The 20,542-nt window shown below is 39.0% G+C and overlaps 1 long non-coding RNA gene and 1 pseudogene across 2 annotated transcripts in view; both read right to left on the minus strand.

Moving 5' to 3' along the window:
- Positions 1–9,249: 9,249 nt before the first annotated feature.
- Positions 9,250–10,772, minus strand: LOC306641259 (phosphoglucomutase-1-like; annotated as a pseudogene). The gene has a single exon. The product of its transcript is annotated as a phosphoglucomutase-1-like (transcript).
- A 1,760-nt stretch (positions 10,773–12,532) lies between these two features.
- LOC306641235 overlaps positions 12,533–20,542 on the minus strand; it is a 59,109-nt gene continuing 51,099 nt past the window's right edge. Inside the window, exon 3 of the long non-coding RNA XR_013758083.1 lies at positions 12,533–12,690. This is a non-coding gene — a long non-coding RNA (uncharacterized lncRNA). The remainder of the gene's footprint in view (positions 12,691–20,542) is intronic.

Consider the following 20,542-nt stretch of genomic DNA (forward strand, 5'->3'; position numbering starts at 1 on the left):
TATGGCTATGCCAGGCAGATGGTCATCATTTACTTGTGCAAAAGAGGTGTAGAGACATTCCTCAGCACTTCAACTCAAAGAATAGACTAGCTTATGGCAAACTACTGCTTTACAAAATGGAGTAACTGAGGTTTTGGCACAGCCTGAAAACTGCTTTCTATGCACTATGGAGTAATTCAGAGCAGAGGACATCCTGCTCTCCATACGAGATAATGGTCAAATGACACAAATTCTCACACAAATGGGTTTCTTTCCTTTTCTTTTTTCTTTTTGTAGCTCTATTGCACAGTGTAGTGAATGTAGTACATGGCAGTGTATTGTACATTTTGAAATTGGTGTTTATTTCAAATGTTCTCCCTACAAAAAATGATACACATTTGAGATGATATGTTAATTATCTTGATTGAATTACCCTACATGGTATTCATAAATCATAACATCACTTTGTACCCTATAAATATACACAACCATAATTTGCCTATTTATAATTTTTTTTAAAAAGGTGGAATAGGTAAAATTTGAACTGACAGTGACTGAAATGTCCAGAATTTTAGAAAGACATGTATTTCCCATTAAAAATTCCAAAGTATTGAAAGCTGTTTAAGCAGGAGATCCACATCCACAATAGTTCAAGGGCAAGCCATGAAAGACAACAAGGAAATCTTAAAAGTAGCTCAAGGAAAACCACTGTTTACTTGTGAATGAACTCAAACTGATAACCTACTCAACACAGTGGTTTTATCATCTCTAAAGTAAAAGGAGAGAGCAAAACACCATGTCCCCAAAACCCCCCTTCTGTTCCCCTAAACCTAACCAACTTAAGGGAAAAATGGAAATAAGCCAGAGCTGAAAAGTCCAGATACATGTTAACTTAAAGAACACTGGCTTTCTCTTGCACACACTGATAACTAGGGCAAATTGGTGCTATCTGTAGAAGGCTACTTTCTTGCATGCTTTTCATTAAAGTTGCAATTTATAATACTGGCCATGCAAGCTAACTAAGCAAGCTAATGCTGATGACATCACTGCTACTGCAGATTATGTGACATATAAAGTAAATCCTTCTCTGAGTGGGGTACTAGGTAGGAGTCAGCCATGAATGAGTGAGTAGGGAAAGGACAATGAAGGGCCACTGAAAACCACAGGGAAGCTTATCTGACATGGAAGCACCTGGAAGATGGGGGTTCGGAATGCTAAAGCCTACACAGCCACAGTTACATCCTAGTAAGAAGTTACTGTTTCAAGATCATGTCACACCCTACCAGGTGGCTTAGACCCTCCCTTATCACAAACCCCAACCAAACATCACCCTGGCAACAAAAACACCAAGATCCTCACAAAGAAAGCTTGCTGAGGGCTATTCAAATGGTGATAAACCATTTAAGGGGGCAGGACATTGAGACAAAAACAGGGGTACTCAATTTCATTTAAAACCCCTACTCTATGAGCAGCACTCCATCCTCTCTTGAAGACAGTCCATGCAGTTCCTATGTTGTCAGTCAAAAGTCTAAGTCCCCCCCTGTGGGACTCTAGAAACTTTCCTGGGATCCCCAATAAAACTGGAGGGCAGGAAGGACATGCCATCCTTCTCTCTGAGAGGACTCACTCTCACCCTTGAAGTGTCCCCCTTTCCCCTTTCCTATCCCTTCTAATATATAAAAGGCTGATACTCTGCAGACATGTCTGAAATCTTTTGGGCATATTTACAAGTATCAGGAGAAAGGATGGCTTTCCTTCCTCAGATTCTCGGCAGGTCTCAAGTCCCACGACATGGTGGGTGTGGAAATGAGGGTCCTGTGGAAAGAATATGTGTCACTCATCTAGCAGGCCTCCAGTGAATAAAGCACCAGGAGGGAAAGGAGGCTCTGCTTGGCAAAGCACCTTGAGGGACAGAAGGCTATATGTCACCCTGAACGCAGAGCTGTCACCCATCTCTTGTAAAGTTTTGCAATAAATCCTATGGCTCCCATGCTGTCTCCTGGCACTTTCTTTGGCCTGTCTGCAACCTAACCCACTGCCCTGGCACAACTGGGTTGTAGATGAGACAGTGGCAAAATTACCTCCCACATACTGAAAGAAAAGAGCCATCAATCCAAAGTTCCATTCTCAAGATAGTTGTCCTAAAACCAAAAGGAAGTAAAGGTAATTTAACTAAATAAAAACAGAAAGAACTTAGACAAACTGTGAAAAACAACTTTACAGGAGATCCCTCTTTATTCCTTGGAATAAACTGCCCTCAGAAAGCATATCTTCTATTCTACCATTCTAAAGACGAACCACTACCCACTATTAAATAGCCTGTCTCTCTAGTAATGGAAATGTTGTTACCCTTATATTTATCTACAAATTCTTTCTTAATTTTCAGAATGTGGGCAACTTACAGGGATACCTTTGAAAACTCCCATAATGATTCTATTGACCCTCACTAGAATAGTAAAGGATAAACAAAAGGAAGAAAAATGACCCCTGAAGCAAACTCTTAGATTCTGGAATAAATTTGGAATAAATTAAGTGATAAAAAATGTAAGTAAAAATAAACAAAAATTGATTTCATAGCACAGTTACAATAATGCTTAATTGGTTGGAATTTTTGGAGATCTCCATAGAGGTTAAGTCTAGGTGACATTAATGTCCAAGATTAGAAAGGGAATGGTGACCTTAATTGAAACATTTCCAGGTCTTCAATAGCAAAGAACAAAAGAATTTAAGAAGTAAACATCTTCAAGAAATTGTAAAAATAGAATGAGAAAAAAATGATAACTCTAAGCAAGGATAAAAGAAAATAAACCTAGAGTTGTTTTAATTTGCATTTCTCTAATTACGAGGTGCTGAACACTTTTTCATATATATTTCCATCTTACTCCAATTAGAATGGCTATTATCAAGAACACAAGCAATAATAGATGTTGGCGTGGATGTGGGGGAAAAGGCACATTTTACATTGCTGGTGGAATTGCAAATTGGTGCAGCCACTCTGAAAAGCAGAATGGAGATTCCTCAGAAAACTGGGAATGGACCCACCTTTTGACCCATTTATCGCACTCCTTGGTTTATACCCAAAGGACTTAAAATCAGCAGTAATGCAGTCATGTCAATGTTTATAGCAGCTCAATTCACAATAGCTAGATTGTGGAACCAACCTAGATGCCCTTCCACAGATGAATGGATAAAGAAACTGTGGAATATATACATGATGGAATATAGTTCTGCCACAAAGAATAATAATATTATGGTATTTGCAGATAAATGGATGGAGCTGGAGAATATCATGCTAAGTAAAATAAACTAATCCTAAGAAAACAAATGCTGAATGTTTTCTCTGATAAGTAGGTGATGATACAGAATGGGGGTCAGGGGGTGGGGGGTGAGAGGAGAAAGGAGGAACTTTAGATTACATAGAGGGAAATGAGAGGGAGGAGGGGAAGGGGATATGAAAGATGGTGGAATGAGACAGACATCATTACTCTATGTTTGTGTATGATTACATGAATGGTATGAATCTACATTGTACACAACCCTAGAAATGAAAAGTTGCACCCCATTTGTGTACAGTGAATCAAACTGCAGTCTGTAAATATTTTTTAAAAAAGAAGATAAGCCTAAAAAACATTAGCAGAATATAAATAAATGAATAGGTAGAACAAATACTGAATGTAATAAATATAAACTACTTCAGCTGTCTTAATGGAATTAAACTAGATATCAATAGCAAAACAGTGTCAGATAAATCTCCTTAATATATGCAATTTAGAAAATATTTTGAATCAAATGAAGATGAAAATACAAAATAGTAAAATTTATAAGATGACCATGGATACACAGTAAGAAGGTGATATGAAAATGGAGGCAGAGATTGGAGTTATGCCCTTTACCAGGAATCCCAGCAATTCTCAACAACTAGGAAGCTGAGGCAGACACATGGGTTGTTTCTCCCTCAGAGCCAATAGAAGATATCAACCCTACCAAGTCCTTCATTTCAGACTTCTCACTTCCTCAGCTCTATAGCGCCACCTTGAGTATGATCAGGAAAACATTTTATAGCTATAAACAACTGTAGTAACGGAGGAAGGTGGCAGAAAAGCATTTGGAATGAATAGTCCCAGAGTTTAACAGAAACTGAGAGAGTTGCATAGAGAAGGTTTCTCTAGAAAAATCTTTAAATATGACAAGAGTTGTCACTTGAGGAGAAATTTGTTTCTACTATTACATTAACCCATTGGCTTTATATTTGAAAAAATGCTGTAAATGGTTTTGACATGTAATAGTCACTCTTCCTTGTTTTTCTGAGTTATGTGTCAAGAGACTGTCAGAAATCATCAAGTATCTAACACAGGGCAAGATTCCGCTGGGCCATCTACAGTGTCACCATGAAAGAGAAGACAGCAAGATATCTTTGGAGTGATGTGAGGTGATGCCATCCAGTGGAGTCAAAGAATAGCGAGGCTCTCGAATTCAGAACGGTTTATTGTAGATTCAGGAAACCCTACGCTCAAGGAGAGCCGGCTTATATCCCCCCAGGAGGTGAAGGGTAGGGCTGAGACCAATTATGCGAAGATTAGGCGAGGAGCCAGCTGCCCAATCATGGTAAAGGTCAAAACGAGCAGGCATGATCAGGAGCACTTGGGAACACCTGTGCATGCGTGGACTTAATTGGATACGGCCAATGACAAATTACCTGAGTGTGCTTATGTTAATTAACCTCCTCACTGCCCGGTGTGACCAAAACAACTTCTGGCTGGCTGCCAGGTGCCATCTTGGTGTAGTCCCCAATGTACAGGTTTATTCTAAATGCATTAAAATTGGGCAAATGCGTATCTCCACTGGAAAACTTAAGATTCTGAGCTAAATTATGGCTCTAACTACAAAGAGTGATATGATGTGATAAAAGATCTTATGTGACATTTTCTTTAAAAATTATTCTTAGAAAACTGAAAAGTTGTAACCCTCCCAAATTGGGGCTAAACCCTGTCCAGTTTTCAAGATAAAGAAAGAATATCTCCAAAACTAATGTTTGAAGGATTAATTTAAGGAAGCTCATAGAGGAAGTACTACAGGATTAAATTATCATATGAGAAAAAAAAAAGAGTATAAAAAAATAATATGTTTCTATTTTAGGAAATTAGAAAAGAAGAAAATGAAAGAAAGAAAGAAAGGAAGGAAGGAAGGAAGGAAGGAAGGCAGGAAGGAAGGAATAAAAGAAAAGAAAAGAAAGAAGGAAGGAAGAAAGTCCAAAACAGGAAGAGATAAGAAAATAATAAAAGAACATAAAACAAGCAAGAATACCACTACAGGTACTACTGATATTAATAGAATAATAAGAGAATGCTAAGGACAATTCCATGCCCAGAAATTAGATAACTTAGATAAAATGAATCAGTTCAATTGAAGACATAAATAACGTAAAAACAAAACAAATCAAACCAAACAAAACAGAAGAGAAAAACCTCACTTAAAAAGAAACAGGTAATCTGAATATACCTATCCCTATTACGTAAATTGAAACTGTAGTTAAAATTCTTCCCAATTTAAAAAAGTTCTTCCATGGCTAGGCAGTGTCATTGGTGAATTGTTAAAAGCATTTAAGGAAGAGCCAGGTATGCATTCCTGTAATTCCAGTGGCTGGGGAGGCTGAGGCAGGAAGATCGCAATTTCAAAGCCAGCCTCAGCAACTTAGTGAGGTCCTAAGCAACTCAATGAGATCCTGTCTCTAAATAAAATATAAAAAAAGAGCTGGGGATGTGGCTCAGTAGTTAAGCATCTCTGGGTTCAATCACCAGTACCAAAAAACAAAAACAAAAAAACCATTAAGGAAGAAATTATAGAAATTCTACACAATCACTTCCAGAATTTAGACAAGAAGGCAAAACTCCCCAACTTATTTTATAAGGCCAATAAAAACAAAATCACCAAAGATGACACAAGAAAACCTCAGATAAATTTCGCTAATCTCTGCAAATACAAAACTCTTCAATGAAACCTTAGGAAATCAAATTCAACAACATATAACTAGCACTACATATCATGACTAAATTGGATTTATGTTGAGAATCCAGGGCTGGTAGAACATTTGAAAATCTGTGATTTCATATATTAGCACACTAGAGTAGAAAAACTAAATGGTCATGGATTAAAAAACCTTGCCAAACTCACCATCAATATATGACATTTTCGGCAGACTACCAAATTTGGTATAATGCCCTGTTAAACAGTGCTCATCATGCCATTATCAGGCACTTGCTTCAACCTTCAATTTCACTGTGTGGAGCATTATTGTCCCAGTGTCTGTGACACTGGCCTATAGTCTGCATCCCTCAGGGTCTGGCACAAGGACCCTGGGCCCTGTGCCTGACAGGCAGTAGTCAGGTCAAGAGAATGAATCCTTATGTGAAGACTGATTAGCCAGATATTTCTGCCTTTAAAGGTGAGTCGAAGGGCCTCTTGGAAAGTCATACCAAGGGAATTTCTGAGTGCAGCCTAGTTGTAAGGCAGCAGCAAAGGAGGTGGGGCCTGGTGGGTGGAGTGAGTACAGGTCATCTTTCCTCTCTTGCTAGCCCTTTCCAGGCCTCCTTCCCACATGCTGAGTGATTGGCTCTGTCTTCTCTAGGGATCACAGCAGCCAGCCACCTCCACTTAGAGGTCAAACATACCAGGATCTTTTAATTGGGTTTTTAGAGTGAGCTTTTTAGAACATAAACTAGATCATGACATTCTCTCGCTTTAAACTCTCCAGTAAATTCGAATTACATATAAAATACAATACAAACTCTTTTCTCTGGTTTACAAGGCTATATTCAATCTGGCTCTTGCCTAGCCTTCAGCAACAATTTATTCTTCTCAAGGCACACTGGTTTTTGTTCTGTTCCTAGAGTTCACAATCTTATTCTTACCCATGGTGGGACTGGAGAAGTTTTATTTCTTATTTTCAAATCTGTAGGTCTTTTATTTGCTTTAGTTGCCTTTTACATTTGTTAGAATGTCTAGGATGATGTTGATGTGACTGTTAATATTGTTGCCTTGTTTTTGATCTTATGATGTTAGGTGTAGGTTCCATAGAGAAAACCTTAGAGATGTTAAGAATGGTCTTTAATTCTTAATGACAATTGTCAAAATTATAAGCAATAATAACTGTTGGCCAGGGGGGAAAGAGGTGCACTTATGCTTTGCTGGTGGAACTACAGATTGCTGAAATCACTCTGGAAAGCAGTATAGAGATGCCTCAGAAAGCTTGGAATGGAATCATCATTTGACCCGGCTATCCCACTACTCAGTTATACCCAAAGCACTTAAAATCAGCATACTACAGTGACTCAGCCACATCAACGTTTACAGAAGCTCAACCTAGATGCCCTTCAACAGATGAATGGGGAAAGAAACTATGATATATATATATATATATATATCATACAATGGAATATTACTTAGTCTTAAAAAAGAATAAAATTATGGCATTTGCAGGTAAATGGATGGAACTGGAGAATATCATGCTAAGTGAAATAAGTCAAACCCAAAAAACCAAAGGATGGATGTTTTCTCTGATAAGTGGTTGCTGATCTGAAATGGAGGTGGGTAGGGAAGAATGTATGAACTTTGGATTGGGCACAGGGGAGTGAGGGGAGGCAGAGTGTGGGGGTGGGAAGGATGGTGGAACCAGACGGACATTATTACCCCATGTACATGTGCGATTACACAACTAGTGTGACTCTGTATTGTGTACAGCCAGAGAAGTTGTGCTCCATTTGTGTACAATGTGTCAAAAATGCATTCTACTGTCATGTATAACTAATTAGAACAAATTTTTTTAAAAATAAAATTTGAAAAAGCAAGGTATAAAAAGTGCATTGCAAAGGAAGATTTTGTATGGATGACTTGATGATAATGAAAACAATGACAACTCATTATGGTGTGTTCCTAAGGTCACTGTGAAGTGGAATGTGGAGAGCAACCCAGAGTGTGACCCAATATTACTCAGCGCAAACCTGAAGGGTCAACATACATAACTCCTCAGGTTTGCCCAAAACCCATCCTCAGGGAACACGTGAGGAGTGTATTGTACTCTGTCCAGCCCTTTCCCGTCCCCAACTGGGAATCTAAAGTTACACCAGTCATTCCACTCATAACTTTATAACCTTTGCCAAGTCACTTAGTCTCTGCATGTCCTAGCTTTTTCATTTTTTCCTAGAAGTATCCCTATGAGGATTTGCAGATAAGGGTTCAGGTAAATAACCATTAAGAACAGTTCTTCTGTTGTTAATTTTTTAAATTAAATTTTTAATTCATTCTAATTAATTTTACATGATAGTAGAGTGCACTTACACATTTTGATAAGTCATACATAAATGGAGTATGATTTCTCACTTTTCTGATTGTACATATTGTATGATCACATTGGTCATGCAGTCATTTATGTACGTGAGGTAACAATGTCTGTTTCACTCTGCTGTACACAAGAACAGTTTATGTAGTTCTACAGCATATGTCATAAATCAGTTATTTTCTGTGCATAATTACTTCTGGGAATGTAAATTCTACAGACTCTTACTTGACAGTCTTATCTGCTATTTCTGTAAGGGAAGGTCCCAAAAAAAAAAAAAAAAAAAAAGAGCAGAAAAACATACATGCCTACCACTGGAGAGCCCCAGCATCTCCTCTTGTGACAAAAGTGACCACTTCTCAATTTTTTCCCCAAAATTAAAGATGAAAGTCATGGTTGCAGAGGATAGGAGAATTAAAACAACATTGCATTTTTTCACTTTAATTTTACAGAAAGAAGTATATTATTTATTTGGCAATTAGTTTTTCTGTTAAAAATACTAAGCATATTTTAAAAATTGTGCTTACTGATGTTTATGAGGGATCAAAATAGTTTAATAAGATTACAATTGCTGGTTAAAAACTGTTTATCATCTTAATACAAAAAAGGTAGGTGAATAAAGTTCACATATGTTTAATGAAATTCAACAGTTCTGATATGCATATTTAAATATCTGACTTTTCATTTAGCTCTTTAGTGATCTTAAATATCCTTGTTTCCAGTGTGGTAGAATTTTATATATATGAAGACGTTGATGTCTGAGGTAAACAACAGCCTACAGGCCAAATCCAATCCACCTCCTGTTTTGATCAGTCTATAAACTAAAAGGCTTTAATTTTCCTCTTTAACATTTTTAATGGCTAAAAATATCAAGACATGATATTTCTTTGCACATAAAATTTTATGAAATTCCAATTTCACTGACCATAGATAAAATTTTATTGGAGCTGGGACACCTTCAGAGCAATAGAAATAAGGGGAGCCAACGTGACCAGGGGGTCCTGATTGATTTTGGCGACATCCTTCTCATAGCTGTCGATGTGCAGTCGAATGGTGGCCCCTGCACTCCCAGTGCCACTTAGTCGGAAGATGATGTGAGAACCGTCTGCAAAAATGAGCCACAAGCCCTGATTTCTTGAAATGCTTCCATCCACAGCGTCACTGTATTCAAAGTTACCAGCTTTCTCCACAGTGTAGACTTTGTCACCCGCAGAGAACTGCTTCCCCACAAAGGAGCAGTCAAACATCAGGGTCTCCAGGTCCTTCATCATCTTGTTTGCGCCCTCTGCTTCCACCTCCTAGTAATCATACCTGGTGAAGAAGTTCCGGCCATACTTTTGCCATTGATCTTTGAGAATGTCCTCCACGCTCTGTTTGCGGGTGGCCAGAATGGAAAGCCAAGCGAGGACAGGCCACAGTCCATCTTTCTCACGGATGTGGTCAGAACCAGTGCCGAAGCTCTCCTCCCCACAGGGACAGTTTGCTTTCACCCATTAAATCCCCCCAAAACTTCCAGCCAGTTGGGGGCTCGTACAAAGCGATCTTCGTAGCGTTAGCCGCCCGATCCAGAGCCCGATCCAGAGCATGCTGCGTACAAAACCGCGGACCCCGGTGTGCTGGAAATACGGAATGCTGAAGATGTTGGCAGCGATGACAGCCACAGAGTCTGAAGGATTCACAAAGAGCCCATGCTTGCCCAGAATCGTGTTTTGATCCCCATCTCCATCGAGGGCAGCCCCAAAGTCATGCCCTCCAGACTTCATGGTCTCCACCAGGTCAGCTGCATAAGTGAGGTTGGGGTCAGGGTGGTGGCCTCCAAAATCCTCCAGAACACAGTTTACGGCTGAGTTTGCTGGGGCACCGAGTTCTTCACAGAAGATCTTCTTTACATGTGGCCCCACACTCCATGCATGGCATCTATACGGATCTTTAGTCGGTTTGGACCAGAAAGTTCTTTTAGTGCATTGAAATCAAAGATGTTTCTCAGCACAGTGGCGTAAGCTTCCACTGAATCCACAATTTCCACTGTGAAGGGCTTTAACTTGTTTTCCAGGTCAAACTGTTGCTTACCCAGAACGCCAAGGTCCATTTTCAGATCAGGGCAAATTGCATACTCTTCGATTGTCTTGCTGATTTGGAAGATTTTATCAGTTATCGCTTCTGGAGAAGGACCTCCATTAGAAATATTAAATTTGATTCCAAAATCTCCGTTGGGTCCCCCTGGGTTGTGGCTGGCTGTCAGAATGATCCCACCACTGGCTTTGATTTTTCTAATGGTGCAGGATGCAGCAGGGGTGGAGAGAATTCCATCCTGTCCAATAACCAAGCGACCAACCCCGTTGGCGGCGGCGATGCGGACGATGAGCTGGACGGCCTCCTCCATGTGGAACCTGCAGTCTGTGCCCTTCGCCAGGGTGGCCTTCTGCCGCTGCCCGGGTTCCACCGTGGAGATGATACTCTGGATGAAATTGTCGCGTAGTTGGCGTTGCCCTGGAACACCTTTACCCGCTTCCTCAGCCCGCTCGTGCCGGGCTTTTGGTCGGGGTACGCCTGGGTCTTAACAGGATTTTCACCACAATGGCGACTCGCTGCCTGGCGCTGGCGCGGACACTGCTACCCGAGGGGCGGCCGCGGCTGGGGCTGCTGTCGCTCTCTGCAATATATTCTAACTGGCTTTTTAAAAAAAAAAAAAAAAAAAAAAAGAAAGAAAGAAAGAAAGAAAGAAAAAAAAGAAAAAAAATTCTTGATCTACGACATCTTTTTCACATCTGAAATTTCCTATCTCTGCTTTTTGTCTTTCATCTTATTTTCTATCCTAAAAGTTGTTACAACAAAAATGTTAACACTATATAATAATTTGCTTTATTTACTACATATAAAGACTAGTGGAAAATGTCAAGGTAATAGTGCTGTTTAATATTTAGCATATGAGAGAAGGTTATGGAACCCGGTGGAACCCATTTTGTCATGCTACTTCATAAGACATTCTACATCCCTTAAAAATATCAGGTAGACACTACTTTGTTACCCAATTTAAAACATACCATTCAATTGAAAGAACTAGTATTACATATTTTTAAAAGTATTTCAGAATTCGTATTCTTTAGTCATTAAAATTGGGCATTCTTCCTCATATTTAGTGTGAATATTTCGGCTTCATTGTATTGGTTTCACAATACAATATGTACAATCAGAAAAAAGAGAAATTGTATTCTATTTAATATAATTTATCAAAATGCATAAATGCATTCTACTGCGAGGTATGATTAATTAGAATAAATAAAAAATTAATGAAAAAAAAATAAAGTCCTATCCATTTATGACAAAAAAAATAGAATTTAAAAAGTGGTGGCGGTGTAGCTCAGTGGTAAAGCACCAAGGTTTCATCCCCAGTACTACAAAAATAAATAAATAAATAAATAAATAAATAAATAAATAAATAAATAAATAAACTACATCAAATTTATTTGTGAATCTCTTCACATCAGTTCATTTCTTTTCACTCTATTATACTTCCTGGCCCCACCCCATTGGTGTTTATCTGAACTTGAGAAGAGCCTCTGGGAGAATCAAGATTGATGCACTCAAGCCCCTTTCCATTTTGTTCTTCACACTATACCAGCAGAAATGTTGAAGAAAGCAAATCTGGTCACACACCTTGGTGTGATGTTTCCCGATTCAATCATCACCTAAGCCCTGCATGCTCCGGTGCTCTGGGCTGTCAACAGCCATCATTCCCTGTGGCTGATAGGGCCCTAGGAGAGACTGCTGACTCTGCAAAATCTCGGGAGAGCCCAGACTTGGAGGAGCGGTTTGGCAGGGCAATGCCGCTGGGGACTGTGCTAAGCTGGACCCACACGTCCTCCTGCACCCCTCGGATCCTCCTGAGTCACCTCGAGCTGGTGGGGCTAACTGCCCGCAGCACGATCTGGGTGGCCTGGCGGCCATGAGGCCTGGTGTGGCCAGACGAGGACAACGCCACCTAGCGGGCCTGGAGGGTAGTGCGGGCTGCCAGGCTTCAGCGGGTTCCCTAGTCCTGGCAGGAGGTGGTTGTATTGCAGGCGCGCAGGACCGCGCCCCCAACGCACCCTGCCTCTTCTCCTGCGGAACATGTGAGGGTGGCATTTCTTGAAAGCTCTAGGCCCCTGGGACTCGCTCCCTTCGTCTTCCCACTTTCCATCGCAGCTGGGCTGGCGCCCACCTGGAATCTCCGTCTGAAGCGGAGGGGACCGGAAGCGTCTCTGGTTGCCATGGACACCGTGACCTCATCGTGTTGTCCTGCAGCCTTTCCGTGACATCAGGCGGTGTCCGCAGCGCAGCCAGGATGTCAGGGAAGCCACTCATCAAAACCCCTGTTGCCCAAAACCCAGAAGCAGCCCCTGGGGACAGAAGCAAAGTGCGTTCTTTTACCAGAGCCTTCGATCTCGGCGCTCTCCATTCCCAAAATTCCCGATGCCAGCCCCTCCGGATTTGAATATTGTAGTTCTCGCCTCTTTTGCTCTCATGTCACAGGAGCACTGGAAACCAAGTGAGGTATTTCTTTGAAAAGGATCCAAACGAGAATAGATGGATTTTATACGGAAGCGAATGACTGAGATTTCAGTGGAAAACTGCAACTAATCTCACTGTAATGAATCTTGAGAGGAATTGCAGCAAACATACCTACTGGACGTTTGAAAATTGGATGTGGATTTTTTTTTTTTCTGCCAGGAAATATTGTTCGTGTAATCACAGACCATGTGAGACCTCACCTCTTCCCTTGGCCTATTTCTATTTACAGATGGGGTCTGGCTAAATTGCTTAGGATTTCCGTAATTTAGGGAAACTGGCTATGCCCTTATTTCACTTACCATGATATTCTCCAATTCCATCCATTCATCTGCAAATGTCACATCATTCTTCTTTATGGCTGAATAACATTTCATTGTGTATATATACCACTGTTAAAGGGCATCTAGGTTGGCTCTACCATCTAGCTATTTTGAATTGAGCTGCTATAAACATTGATGTGGCTGTGTTACTGTAGTATGCCAATTTTAAGTCCTTTGGGTATAAAACGAGGAGTGGAATAACTGGGTCAAAACGTGGGTCCATTCCAAGTTTTTTGAGGATTCTCCACACTGCTTTCCAGAGTGACTGCACCAATTTGCTATTCCACCAGCAATGAAAAAGTGTGCCTTTTCCCCTACATCCACACCAACATCTATAATTGTTTGTGTTCTTGATAATAGCCATTCTAATTGGAGTAAGATGAAATCATAGTTGTTAATTTGCATTTCTCTAATTACTAGAGATGTTGAACACATTTTCATATTTTTTAATCACCCGTATGTCTTCTTATGTAAAGTGTCTGTCCAGTTCCTTCACCCATTTATTAATTGGATTCTTTGTATTTTGGTGTAGAGTTTTGTAAGTTCTTTATAAATTTTGGAGATAAGTGCTCTATCTGAAGTGCATGTGTAAATTATTTTCCTCCACTCTGCAGGCTGTCTTCTCAAATTATTGATTATATCCTTTGCTGTGAAAAGCTTTTTAATTTAAGTCCATCCCATTTACTGATTTTGCTTTGATATCTTGTGCTTTGGGAGTCTTGTTAAGGAAGTCTGATCCTAAGCCAACATGATGAAGATTCAGACCTATTTTATCTTCTATTTGGTGCAGGGTCTCTGGTCTAATTCCTGAGTCCTTGATCCATTTTGAGTTGCATTTTGTGTAGGGTGAGAGATAGAGGTTTAATTTCATTTTACTGCATATGGTTTTCCAGTTTTCCCAGCACCATTTTTTGAACAGGTTATCTTTTCTCCATTGTATGTTTTTAGCGCCTTTGTCTAGTATGAGGTAACTGTATTACTGTGGGTTTGTCTCTTTGTCTTCTATTCTGTACCATTGGTCTGCCTGTCTATTTTGGTGCCAATACCATGCCATTTTTGTTACTATGGCTCTGTAGTATAGTTTAAGTTCTGGTATTGTGATACCTCCTGCTTCACTTTTCCTGTTCGGGATTTTTTTGGCTATTCATGATTGCGTTCACTATTTCTATGAGCAATGTCATTGGGATTTTAACTGTAATTGCATTGAATGTGTATAGCACCTTTGGTAGGATGGCCATTTGACAATATTAATTCTGTTTATTCCAGAACATGGGAGAATTTTCAATGGAAGTACATGTTTGAGAGTTCAATGGATATGACTTCCTAAACTAATCTCACTGTAATGAATCTTGAGAGAAATTGCAGCTAATATATCTACCAGAAGTTTGAAAAATTGCATGAGATTTTTTTTTTCTACCAGCAAATATTGCTCCTGGGATCACAGATCCCATGAGCCATCACCTCTTCCCTTTGCCTACTTATATGGGTAAATTACTTAAGCATTCCCCATTTAGAGCAACTGGCTTTGCCCATGAGAACCACTTTTCTTAACCTCCCCCATACCTGAGAAGATAGGCAAGATCCAGCACCTCCAGGGGGCTGTGTATTTTGCCCAGATATCTGCTGGTTAGAATGTTTCACAGGAAAAATCCAGAAGGAATAAGAAGGGTGGGAAAGGAATGAGTAGACTATGATTGTGTGGCACCCATACACAATGGAATATTACTCAGCCATAAAGAAGAATGAAATTATGGCATTTTCTGGTAAATGGATGGAACTGGATACTATCTTGCTAAGTGAAATAAGACAGTCCAAAAAAAAGCACAAAGGCCAAATGTTCTCTTTGATATGCAGATGCTGACTCACAATAGATAGGGGGGAGGGAGGAGTGGATGTTCACCGAATTGGACAGGGGAAAAGGGAGAAGTGAGGGGAACAAAAATGCAAAGGACAGTAGAATAAATAGGACATCAATTTCCTATGTGCATATATGAATACACAACCAATGTAATTCCACATCACGTACAACCAGAAGAATGGGAAGTTATACTCCATGTGTGTATAATATGTCAAAATACATTCTACTGTCATGTATGAAAAGAACAAATAAAATAAATATAAATAAAATAATATAAAATAAGTGAAGCCAGACACTTCAAAAACAGCAAAATTATATGATAAAATAGTAAACCAACAGAAGTAACTATACATTGTTCACTTAAGGTGGAAAACATTTTGGGCTCGGATGTGGTATCTATAATATATATATATATTATATATATATATATATATATAATATATATATATAATGTGGCCAAGAAAACACTTAAAAATTATGAAGTACAGATTAGCAAAAGTACTGGTAACACCTATCACACTACCCACAACCACAGTGACAGCATATACAAAACAATACCCATTCAAGTGTGTACATAAAGGAATTACAGAAAAATAGTAGAATTACTCAAGGAAAACATAGTAGTTCCTGGCAATTTTAATAACTTTAATAGCCCAATATGACCCATTCTAAAATCTAATGGGTCATTCAAATAATGATTACATTATAGAAACCAAAATAGGATATCTCCCAAACTCCCAAGACCATTATTAGATGTAGAAGTCACCAATAAAATAACACCATATAATGGAGAATTCTACATGAAAATTGACATGTTATATATGTTCTTTGCAATACCTATAGTTAAAGAAAGCTGAGAATATTACAGTTTTATGTCAGATGGCAAATAATATCAATTTGTAAGATTCCTACAGAGCTAGTTAATTGGTTCTATAATAGCTCATTCAATACTACCCTCCCAAATTAATCAAGTAAATCATGACTCCTTGATCATATCCTATATAGATGATATATTAATGACAAATAATAAGGAAAAACTAGAAGAAGAAAAGAAACAATTAATAGATGAACTTAAAGACAAAGTTGAACACTAAATGACAAAGAAAAACAGGACCTGATACCACCTGTAAATTTAGAAGTTACATGGTCATCGAATGGGAGCCAGATACCAAATACAGTGACAAACAAAATTTTGGCAATAGGGACACTGAGATAGCTAAACAAGAAGCACAAAGGCTGATAGAACTATTTGACTACTAAAGATAATATATACCTTATCTAAACATTATCTTAAGACCTATATGTAAAATAATAAATCCACAGACCTTCAAATGGGGGGCAGAACAAGAACAAGCACTACAAACTCCAAGATTATGTCCATATCTTCCAAAAATTACATTATCCAACACCTCATGCACAACAACTTAGATAGAAATCATAAGGGCACAAGATTATGGCCCATAGCCATTATGGCCCAAGGTACAAATACAATTTTGTTCCAGTGAGATTATGGATCATAAAATTTCCATAGGCACCAAATAAATATAAATCTTTGAAAAATAAGTTCAGGTAATTTATGAGGCACTAAAAGACAAAGAGCCTCTGAACTAGCAAGAGAACTGTTATAATCAGATGTATGATACCTTACTTCACTGCAAGGGGTTAAGTGCTGAAGAGCTGTCAGGTATCTGAATAGATCAAAACCTCGTTTTGTGCAAAAGTACACACAAAGCAGGGATACTGGCTTCCAGGGCCAACCAGGGCTCCACACGAAATGGAGATCAACTTGCTGGAATTTGCAATTCTGCCCTAATGTATTCCCTTTCATCTGCTGTGTTTCAAGGACTTCCTTCTCCAAAGTTATAATCCTTTACTGTTTTGCTAGTTTTAAGAGGTTGTCTCACACAGATCCTCCCCCAAGTATCACTGCAATCTCCTAGGTCCTTGAGATGGGAGTCCAAGGTCCTAGGGTGACATCTACTATGCTGTCTCTCATTATGTTATCTGCAGACTTTATAATACCTAAGTACTTTAAGTGCCAATTGCTTGCCCTTGTGACTTCCTGATCAGGGGTTTTTTTTTTTTTTCTTTTAAAAATGTTGCAGATACCTCTTTTTTTGATGCATTAATGCGGTCACATTATTAGCATCCTTTATATCCAATGTTATATCCTCTGGACCTGATATTGAAATATTACATTTTTCTTTTAAACTTCTTGGTGGAAAATGTCACTGCTGCAGATGCCACTGCCATCGCCCAGAGGTCTTTTCTTTGGGTGCAGTGGCAGTCTACACCAATGACAATGCTGCCTCCAATGCTGCTACCCCCAATGCCGTTGCTACCATGCCCAGAGGTCTTTTTCCAGAGCGCTACTGCCTACACCACTGCCGAAGACACTGCTCCTACGCTCACTTGGAGGTCTTCTCTCCCAATGCTGCTACCACTGGTGCTGCTGCCCCCAACCAGCATGCTGCTGCTGCTAACAACCCCCCCCCCCCCCCCCCCCCCGCCCCACGGCTGGCTTGACCTGCTGCTGGCCCTGCCCAGAGGTCCACTGCCATAATGTCTGCAGGTTTGGTTACACAGAGCCACCTCCAACTTAGGATGCTGGGCAGCACTTGGGGGGTCAGGATGCTAGCCAGTTTGCCACCACAGCCATCTCAGGGTACAGTTACCTCTATTTAGGGGCACAGGCCAGGACCTGGAAGTCCAGTGTCAGAGTGCCCGCAGGATCGGCTGTGCCTGGAGTCTTCCCAGTGGGAGTGCTGATGACTGCCATCTTGCAGCTTCCTTTCAGGTTTGCTCCTCTATGTGAGCACATCCCTGGTGATCTCTCTGCAAACTGGAACAGCACTGAGATCATGGGACTATAACATGACCAAGCCTGGGGTATCTGAAACCCAGATCAATGGGATAGTAACTGGGTCTGCATGGGCTGTTCTGGGCTTTGTAAACCTATGAAGAATCAGAAAAAGAACTATACTCCTGTGCGGTGAAATGTTTCCCTGAATAACTTCTATTATCCTAGGGGTCCCATAGCCTGCATTCCATTATACTTTTTGTAAAAGCTGCTGATGGTTTTGTTGCTGCTAAAGCTAAACCTGATTATGTGTAGATTTCTACCATTGTTATTGCATATTTTTGTGGGTATTGTTGTTGTATTGGCCCTATAAAGTCTATCTGCATAGTAAAGTTAAATGTGTTTGGATTGTGTTGTGTCTATTGGTATTATGAATTTTAAATTTTTTAATGAAGATATTTCACATCCTGTATTGCTCCTTGTATCTCGTTCCAGATTACATTCTGGTTCCTAATTGTCATCACTTTTATATTGATCTTGAGACCCATATGTCCTCTGAATGCATGCATTGTTAAAATAACTCATGTAATTTTTGCATGTGACACTTCTTGTTTATTTTTTTCCTTGCCTTTTTATTTTAATATTTGGTCATCTAGGATATTTTCCAAGTGTCATCTTCTTTTCTAAGTTATTATAGGTTTAAGGGTATGTATGTATGTAGTATTATATGCATCATTAATTTTAATTTGAGTACAACAGGACTGAAAAAACTTTAAACTCTGAACCATACAGTTGTTCAGTTTTCCATTGAGTTTTTTTGGTTTGTTGATTTGTTTTGTTATTGTTCTTCTTTTTAAATAATTTTTTTTTCTCTTCTCTAGCATCTCTAGATGCTATTTTTGGGACCCAGCATTTTTCATGCTTCAGTTTGTCGAAGACTGTGATGTAAGGATGGTATTTTACAATTTTGTTGTGTATTCTTATATTTTTAATTTTTTATTGTATGCAGTTTTCCTCTTTTTTTGTCTGTTTTCCTGGATTCACTATCTTTTCTCCTGCTAACGGTCAGTCTCTATCAATTCTTTTTCCACTCCTACTATAGATTTTTGCTTCTGCCTCCTCCTCCCTCATGAATATCATGTCCTATACCATTCTGTTCTCTCCTTGTCCAACACTTGGAATTGTGAACACTTCTAGCAAATTTGCTATGTGTAGGGTGGATGGTAATTGAACTTGTCATTTCTGTTTGTTGTGAGAAAACTGGAAATCTTGATAGGATATAGTAGGCTTGGGACTATGTGTTCTTTACATTGAGTGCAGTTGCTATTGGTCTCCACACTTGAAGGTGAGGTGCTGGAAACTGTCAGGGACACTATAGGTCTGCGGGGTAAAATTTATGCTTCCTTATATCTATACTGTTAGATGGGAAAAGGCATAAAAAAACATGAAAAAACAAGGGAATAAATCACCCCAAGAAAACCAAGATGCTCCGATGACAGAATCCACTGACAAGACAGTAGAAGAAATGTCAGAGGAGTTTAGAATGTACATAGTTAAACTGATGTGTGAAGTAAAGGGTAGTATGAGGAGTGAAATCAAAGAAAAAACACAAGAAGTGAAAGATCACTTCAATCAAGATTAGATATTATGAAAAAAACAGATATCCTCAAAATGAAGGAATCAATAAACCAAATTATTAATTCAATAGATAGCATTACCAGCAGACTAGACCACTTAGAAGACAGAATCTCAGGCAATAAAGACAAAATATATAATCTTGAAAATAGAGTTGACTAAGCAGAGAAGATGATAAGAAACCTTGAACAGGACATTCAAGAATTATGAGATAACATGAAAGGACCAAGTTTAAGAGTGATCAGGACAGATGAAGGAGTGGAGATACAAACCAAAGGAGTGCATGATCTTTTAAATAATATAACCGAAAATTTTCCAAATCTAAAAAATGAAATGGAAAATCAAATACAAGAGACTTACAGGACCCCAAATGTACAAAATTAAAGCAGCCCCAAACAAAGACACATTATAATGAGAATGACTAACACAGAGAATAAAGATTAAAACTTAAAAACCATCAAAAACACAAAATTACCTATAGGCGAAACCAACTCAGATTTCAACTGATTTCTCAACCCCAATCCTCAAAGCTGGGAGGTAATGGAATAATATATTTCAAGTACTGAAAGAAAATGGATGCTAACCAAGAATTTTATATCCAGAAAAATTAAGTTTCAGATTTGAAGATGAAATAAAAACTTTCCATGATAAACAAAAGTTAAAAGAATTCACAACTAGAAAGTCTGCACTACAGAAGATTCTCAACAAAATATTCTACGAGGATGAAGTAAAGTGAGGAAAAAAAATTGAAAACCAGTAAAGAGAGGAACAATGCTAAAGGAATAGTCAATCAAAGAGAAACTAAGTCAAATTAACAACCAGAAATAAACCAAAATGACCAGGAACACAAATCATACATCAATAATAACCTTGAATGTTAACAGTCTAAACTCATTAATCAAAAGATATAGACTCAGCAGACTGGATTTAAAAACAAGACCTAACAATATGCTGTTGCCATGAGACACACCTCATAGGCAAAGACATTCACAGACTAAAGATGAACGGATGGGGAAAAAAATCACTACAATGGATCATGGAAACAAGCAGGGGTTTCTATCCTCTTA

Source organism: Sciurus vulgaris, assembly GCF_902686455.1.
Source record: "Sciurus vulgaris genome assembly, chromosome: 12".
In the NCBI taxonomy this organism is placed as follows: domain Eukaryota; kingdom Metazoa; phylum Chordata; class Mammalia; order Rodentia; family Sciuridae; genus Sciurus; species Sciurus vulgaris.